The sequence below is a fragment of the Syngnathus floridae genome, chromosome 16 (assembly GCF_059516105.1).
Source record: "Syngnathus floridae isolate MCC-2025c chromosome 16, RoL_Sflo_1.0, whole genome shotgun sequence".
NCBI lineage: Eukaryota > Metazoa > Chordata > Actinopteri > Syngnathiformes > Syngnathidae > Syngnathus > Syngnathus floridae.
In genome coordinates this window covers 10,612,679-10,619,948 of record NC_142428.1, presented here as the reverse complement: position 1 = coordinate 10,619,948, position 7,270 = coordinate 10,612,679, and the positions used below count along the sequence as shown (strand labels likewise).

General features: G+C 41.6%; 1 long non-coding RNA gene across 1 annotated transcript; it reads right to left on the bottom strand.

The window, feature by feature from the left end:
- Positions 1-355: 355 nt before the first annotated feature.
- Positions 356-6,379, bottom strand: LOC148385688 (uncharacterized). Its single transcript, XR_015863314.1, has 2 exons — positions 6,230-6,379; positions 356-6,003 (listed from the first exon to the last, which is right to left on the bottom strand). It is a non-coding gene; the product is annotated as an uncharacterized LOC148385688 (long non-coding RNA).
- Positions 6,380-7,270: the final 891 nt, after the last annotated feature.

Here is a 7,270-nt window from a genome sequence, read left to right as displayed (position 1 = left end):
GTTCGCATTTTTGGTCACATGGGCATTTTCATTACGTCATCATGTCTCCTTCAAAATAAAAGTGCATGTTCACACTTTTATCATTTTAACAAATACAAAACATTAATAAAATAATGAATTTGTATTGTTTTAATAATTGACATGCTTTTAATCTGTGTTGGTCTGTTTAGAAGATATTTAAAATGTACTTTCTTTATTTTTATTAACAGGCTCTTATTTTACAAGGCTATGTTAACCTGGGTTACATATACCGTAATTTTCGAACTATAAGTCGCTCTGGAGTATAAATCGCACCAGCCATAAAATGCCCCAAAAAGTGAAAAAAAAACATATATAAGTCGCTCCGGAGTATAAGTCGCATTTTGGAGGGCAATTTATTCGACAAAATCACACACCAAGAACAGTCATGAACAAGCAACAACAGGCTAAACCAGGGATGTCAAACATACGGCCCGTTGGATCATTTGATCCGGCCCGGCATAAATTTCTGAGTATGTCAAAAAAAGAAGTGAGTCTCTAGCTCATTTCTATCAAAAGTTATGATTTTTTAAAACAAATACAAACCAAGTGCTCCCTCCGGCCACGGGAGGGCAGTAAATGTGTAAAAGAGCGGCATTGACACGAGTTAGTACTAAAACTAAACCGTAAATCTTGCTTCACAATTCACCACAAGTTATCAGTCAACACACCCTTCCCAAAATGACACTGTCAAAAAGAAGAAAAGTGGACACGGAGTGCAGAGTTTTCAAGGAAAAATGGACTGAGCATTATTTATTCACAGAAGTGAATGCAAAACCAGTGTGCTTGGTATGTAGTCAGCAAGTTGCAGTGTTCAGAGAGTTTAATATTCGGCGCCACTATGAGACTCATCATAAAGACTAGTATGACCACTTGAAAGGACAAATAAGGAAAGACGAGATAAACAAATTTGTGGCTGGTCTGAAGAAACAGCAGTCTACTTTTACGCGCAGCCGCAATATCGCTGATGGGGCTGTAAGAGCCAGCTACATTATTGCTAACGAGCTGGTGCAGGCATCCAAGCCATTTTCTGATGGGGAGTTTGTGAAAACATGCATGTTGAAGGCTGCGGAAGTCGTGTACCCTGAAAAGCGACCTGCCTTTGCCAATATTAGTCTGACGAGGAACACTGTCGCAGATCGGGTGACAGAACTCTCAAGTGACTTGACGCGCCAAATGGAAGAGAAAATCAAGTCATTTATCGCATTTTCAATTGCAATAGATGAGAGTACCGATGTCACAGATATTGCTCAACTGGCCATATTTATTAGAGGTGTTGATGAAACTTTGACCATCACCGAGGAGCTGCTTGAATTGGTACCCATAAATGACACCACAACAGCAGACGACATTTTCAACGCTCTCGTTGGAGCGCTGGACAGGGCGGGAGCGAACTGGTCACGTGCCGTGAGCCTGGCTACCGACGGTGCGCCATCAATGGTCGGGAGAAAGGCAGGCGTTGCTACAAAATTCCGTGACAAAGTACAGACCGCAAATGGAGGACAAGACTTTTGGGCATTTCACTGTATTTTGCATCAGGAGGCGTTATGTTGCAAAACACTGAAAATGAACCATGTTATGAGTGTGGTTGTGAAAAGTGTCAATTTCATCAGAGTGCGCGGTCTAAATCACCGTCAGTTTGACACATTTCTCCGTGATAATGACATTCATGCTGGTCTACCATACCACACTGACGTGCGGTGGTTAAGCAGAGGTGCAGTACTCAAGCGCTTCTTTGAGCTACGAGGGGAAATTCGACAATTTATGGAGAAGAAGGGACGCCCAGTAAAGGAACGTAAATGCAAGGAATGGGTGCAGGATCTTGCGTTTCTGACTGATATTACACAACACTTGAACACACTTAACACTACATTGCAGGGCCGAAACAGAGTTGTCACTCAATATTACGACAGCACAAGTGCGTTCAAGATGAAACTGTCACTGTGGGAGACGCAGATATCCAGCGGTGAGTCTGCGCATTTCTCTTGTCTCACAGCTGTTCGTCCGGAGGCACCGGACCGTCCCGATAATGATTTGAAAAAATATAAAGACAACATAACAGATTTGCTGCGAGAGTTTGAGCAGAGGTTTCAGGTATTCAGTGAACTTGAGAACAAATTTGGCTTTTTTCGCTCGCCATTTACAGTGAAGCCTTCTGATATGCCAGCTGACATTCAACTCGAGCTTATTGACTTGCAGTGCGATTCCGCTATGAAGGATAAATTTGGGTCCGTGGGATTGGATACGTTTTATCAATATCTCGTGCCAGGTTACCCCAAATTAACAGCCATGGCTGCAAACGTTCTATCCATGTTTGGGACTACTTATCTTTGTGAACAGGTTTTTTCCGTAATGAACAATACTAAAACAAAGCAGCGCTCAAGGTTAACAAACACTTGAATGATATTGTTAAATGTGCTGCTACTCAGGATTTCACACCCAATATTGATACACTTGTGAAGGCAAAAAGATCCCAAGTTTCAGGAGCCAGCAGCTGCAAGTAGACTGCAGGAGTGCAGTGAAAGAGAAAAAAAGTGTGATGACACGAAATTTGTTTGCACTCATTAATACAGATCATTAAAAATAAGATTAATCTGGTTTCATATTAAAGACAGTTAATATTGTGCAGTATATTCTCAGCTTCAGTAGGCCCAGCCTAGTAGTTTGATCGGATGTAGTATAAGCATGCACTGCTATAACTTTTATTTTGTATTTCTTTTTTTATTTATTTCAAAGCAGTACGACAATTAAGGCGAGAATTTTTTTTTTCATAGCTCCCACTTGAGTTTGTTAAGTGTGGTGAGTTGGTTCAGGTGTAAAACTGCGTTCACTTCATTTATTAAAATAAACCAGTGAACCATGAAATAATTTTTTTTCATTGTTTGTGGAAAAAATGTGTTGTGCTTAGAAAAGATTCCTTGTCATCCGTGATTATAATATTTAGGGTAGGCTACAAATGTAGGCTGAATGATAAAACATAGTACTGAAAAACAAAGCAAAATATTTGGAGTTGACATTCTTTTACTGATCCGGCCCACCTGAGAACAGAAAGTCTGGATCCGGCCCCAGAGCCAAACTGAGTTTGACATGCCTGGGCTAAACGATAGCAACAACAGGCTAAACGATAGGTATGCTAACGTGACAAACACAAACAAAGAGCTGAGAACGGGCCTGACGTAACATATAGAGTTATTAAAGACAACTATTACATAAATAACATGTTCATAAAACCATCTGTGTCACTCCAATTCATTAAATCCATCGATCGTTCGATACGATAGCAACAACAGGCTAAACGATAGGTATGCTAACGTGACAAACACAAACGAAGAGCTGAGAATGGGCCTGACGTAACATATAGCGTTATTAAAGAGAACTATTACATAAATAACACGTTTATAAAACCATCGGTGTCACTCCAATTCATTAAGTCCAGCGATCGTTCTTTGTCAACAATGGGTGCGCGCGGCTGACGGCGCTTGCAATTCAAAATATTCCACAGGCCCTTATAACGATATATAAATTATATTTCAAATAACTATTATATAAGCAATATTATCAAACCATCTGTGCACTTTAAATCATTTAAATCCATCCATCAAATTCCTCATCCTTTGTCAACAACGCTGCGCGTGCGTCCTGACGTCAGCCTCGTCGTTATTCCACAGATCTACTATCTAACTATATTGTAGCGTTAACAAAGTACAAGGAAAGACGTGGGTTTGGTAAACGGCTCTTTAGTTAACAAAACAAACTTCCAAGCGTGTGGCGGCGTGGACTTCCAGCCACCGATGTGGAAGAGAGCTCCATACAATAGGACCGGGCGTGCGTAAAAGCCATGTCCGAGCCCCATGCACCGTCCGCGGACAGCCACCCGGCCGAGCGCCGGCCCCCGACTTCGATCCACGGAGATGAACGAGAGCTCAGTAGAGTAGGACCGGGCCTCCGTAAAAGCCATAATAGTTTTTCAAACCTTCTATGTCACTCCAAATCCTTAATTCCTTCAATCTCTGCGTCCTCCGTGTCACTTAGAAACAAAGCCGCTAATGATGCCGGTAGTACGTACGTCGGTACGTTTGTCCTTTATGTAAACAACCGCCGCGCCACGCCACACCGCGCCGCAACGCGCCGCGCCGTGCCACTGACGTCACTTGAAATTCAAATTACAGTAATGCTTTGGTACATCACGGTTCTCCAAACTTTCTTTCTGCTGCTCGATTACTGTTTTCTGCTGCATATTTTACAACTTGAAGATTGTTACCTGCAAAATATGAGTTTCTTTTTGGTGCCACTTTTCTTAAGCCCTTCCCATTTAGAGCGCCCTCATCCAGTTTCGTCTGAAAATATTTTTTTTTTCAGATGTAGTTTTTTTGTTTTGTTTATTTGGTTGTTTCATCAAAGTCAAAGTCTGCTTTATTGTCGATTTCTTCATATGCCAAGACACACAAAGAGATCGAAATTACGTTTCCACTATCCCACGGTGACAAGACAGTACACAATATGCATACAAGTAAACAACACAAAAAAAAAACAAGAAGGCACAAACAATGAATAAATAAGAGTGATGAATAAATAATAACTAAACACATAACATAATAAATATAAGAGGAGCAAAAATGGAGCAAGTGTGCATACAGCAGACAGTGGACTTGGATATGGCGCTTTAAAGTGTTAATTGCTTTATTTGATTTTTTCTCTACTTTTTATGTTTTGAATATGTTCAAGATAAAGATATAAAAGCATGTGAAGTGATGAACTATACTAAAAATAACATGTGAAGTGGTCAACTATACTTGTAAGTAAGTGATGTGTTAATGATCAAGTAAAAATTTGTGAAAAAAAACATAAGTCGCTCCTGAGTATAAGTCGCCCCCCCACCCAAACTATGAAAAAACCGCGACTTATAGTCCGAAAATTACGGTAGACCTAAAATAGACGTCTAAATTATGTCTATGTGTGACCTAAAATAGACATCTAAATTATGTCTACACATAGACCTAATATAGATGTCAATCATGTTACAGAAATAACCACACTTCACCCGGATCAATGGTCGTTTAAAACTCTGTTCATTATTTATACAACCTACAGCTGGTTTATGGTTTAATATTTCATATTTAATGCATTTAAATGTGTCATCTATTTTAGGTCTATATAGACCTAATATAGACGTCTATTTTAGGTCTACACATAGACCTAATTTAGACATCTATTTTAGGTCTATAGATTAACCTAAAATAGACGTCTATATCAGGTTACAGAAATAACCACTTCGCATGTATGGATCAATATGGTTGTTAAAGCCAAAGCCAAACAACTTCTGTACATTATTTATACAACTTACAGCTAGTCAAGACTTTAAATTTTTGAAATATGATCATATTTGATGTTTTTAATTTAGACGTCTATTTTAGGTCTACGTATACATAGACCAATTTTAGACATCTAAATTAGGTCTATACAGAGACCAGATGTCTAATAGACGTCTATGGCTGACAGGTGATGTTGTGAAGGTTGCTGACGCCATCCAGCAGGGTTCGGGGGACTGAAGTGCACACCACAACTAAAATTCTTGCTCACCTCTTGTGCCAATTCTAGATAGTGACTGTAATACCAAAAGAAACCACATGATGTCATAAATGGTAAAATACACACTGGAACTGCCTGAGTGGTACGTGTGTATTGTGTGTGTGTGTGTGTGTGTGTGTGTGTGTGTGTGTGTGTGTGTGTGTGTGTGTGTGTGTGTGTGTGTGTGTGTGTGTGTGTGTGCATGTCACGTGTGATTGGCGAGGAACAGGAAGTCGCCTCGTTTTTCAGGAAGTTGATGGCGACGCCATTGTTCTCCAGGAAGTGGACTCTCAGTCTAGGGCAGCTGTGCGGCGCCAGCAGCTTCCCGGAGATGAGCTCCAGCAACCGGATCAGAACTGCGCCGCTCTTCCGCGTTCGACTTCATCTACACAGCTGTCAGAACTGCACATCCCCCGCCTACATGTACGCAGACAGACACACACACGAGAAGCGACCGATGGGAAGTGTGTGTGTGTGTGTGTGTGTGTGTGTGTGTGTGTGTGTGTATGTGCGTGTGTGTGTGTGTTTGTGTTTGTGTGTGTGTGCGTGCATGTGCGTGTGTGTGTGTGTGCGTGTGTGTGTGTGTGCACGTGTGTGTGTGAGAGACACACACACGTGCACACACACACACAATACAACTTACACGTTGTTGCGTGTTGTGCGGGCTGTCCGATGTTGAGCCAGGAAAAACAAAGATGTGGAGTTTAGAGTTGGTTCTTTATTGGCAAGATCTTGGGTTGTTTAATGGCAGCCAGTACACATAGCGGGGCGGCACATAAACAACAACTTCCTTCTCCAGGTCAGCTTGTTTTATACTGTTCGGCAAGGCGGGAAATTGTCACATGACCATTTGGTATCTGTGAGTGTGGGGGGCGTCACCCCCCCGTGTGTGTGCGCGTATGTGTGTGTCTTTGGCTGTGTGTTTATACAGTTCTGTGTTGTATTCATGTTCTGATTGAGCAGTTATGTTAATATAAACTAATGAAAAGAATTGCACACATATAAACATTAAAACGTGCATGAGATTGTCTAACCTAACAGAATATGTGAACATTGCTGTTGCTCTCTCTTCAATGTGCACACACACACACACACACACTATTAGCCAGGAAGCTAACTGTTACACTTGGACATGTGGACAATTAGTTTGAAATGTTTTGACAGTTGCTTTCAAAATAAAGTGCGGAATGTTTCCCAAAGAGGCCAACGGGAAGTTGAGCTGAGGTGGTCAGAGGTCATTCTTCGAGAGGCCACCGCCATGCAGCTTCCTGCCAGTCTTCCACAAGTTCCTTTTGGCAAACAAGTGTATGCTCAAATTTGAGACCTAATTCAGATTTTTACTGATTTGATGACGTCATCAGCTAGCACGTCTACTGTTTGCTTTGTGCGCTATGTGCTCACCCCAAAACTCACATTCATACAAGCCAATGTCACGTCTCGTCCCCAACTGCTCCACTATGTGTCTGTTGTCTTGGTTTCTGTCTGTGTGCTCGCCCCTCCCCTCCTGTGTGCCCATGATCAGTGTGATTATTCCCACCTGCCTCTCGTTACCTGTCGTGTATATAAGTCCTGTCTGCCCCTCACTCCCTGTCGGATCATTGGTTGTGGTCGTTCGGTGTTGGATTTACGTTGTGTGTTCATGTCATGATGTTTTTTTTGGATCCTGGTTCCTGTCATTGGTAAT